General features: G+C 58.3%; 1 protein-coding gene across 1 annotated transcript in view; it reads left to right on the top strand.

Annotated features, from left to right (window-relative positions):
• DUSP22 (dual specificity phosphatase 22) overlaps positions 1 to 605 on the top strand; it is an 87,851-nt gene that overhangs the window by 1,158 nt on the left and 86,088 nt on the right. The window lies entirely within an intron of this gene.

Here is a 605-nt window from a genome sequence, read left to right as displayed (position 1 = left end):
CCCCCCCCCCTTGCAAAAGATGCCTCCTTGTGTGTGTGATGATGACGATGATGACTGCCACCCCGCTAGGGCTGTGCTCCCCCCGCAGAAGATGCTTCCTTGTTGTGTCTGGCTTTGTCTCAGTCTCATTCTGTGACGATGATGTTTGTAACCCTGCTATAAAAGACAGGCTACCCCTGCACCCCCCTGCAAAAGATGCCTACTCCCTTCCTTGGTGGTCAGCAGCACATAGGGCTGTGCCCTGCTGTGCAGGGGGAGGAGAAGGGGGTTCTGTTCAAGTCGGATTTGGCTCGTTTGAAGGGCCCGAGGCGGTGGCTGGTTTCTTCCCCTCCCCCCTAGCAGCCGTAGCTGCAGGATGATTTGCTTTCAGCTGGTGCCCGGCAGCTTTCCCCCTTCTTCAGGACGTGGGGGGGGACACCACATTTGCTGTGGAGGCATGGGGCAGGGCCGGCCCAGCTGCTCCCGGCCCCACCCGTGGCTCCTGCCATTTCCTTTCCTTTGCTGCGGACCTCCCTTGCCTCTTTTATTTGCATGAAAAGGTGGAAATGCCTCGTGCAGCCCTAAGCCCCTCTTCTGCCTTCACAGCCATGGATCTTCCTCAAAGC

Source organism: Gavialis gangeticus, unplaced genomic scaffold, assembly GCF_001723915.1.
Source record: "Gavialis gangeticus isolate Ggan-Ray unplaced genomic scaffold, GavGan_comp1, whole genome shotgun sequence".
NCBI lineage: Eukaryota > Metazoa > Chordata > Crocodylia > Gavialidae > Gavialis > Gavialis gangeticus.
This window is presented reverse-complemented; position numbering and strand designations above follow the sequence as displayed.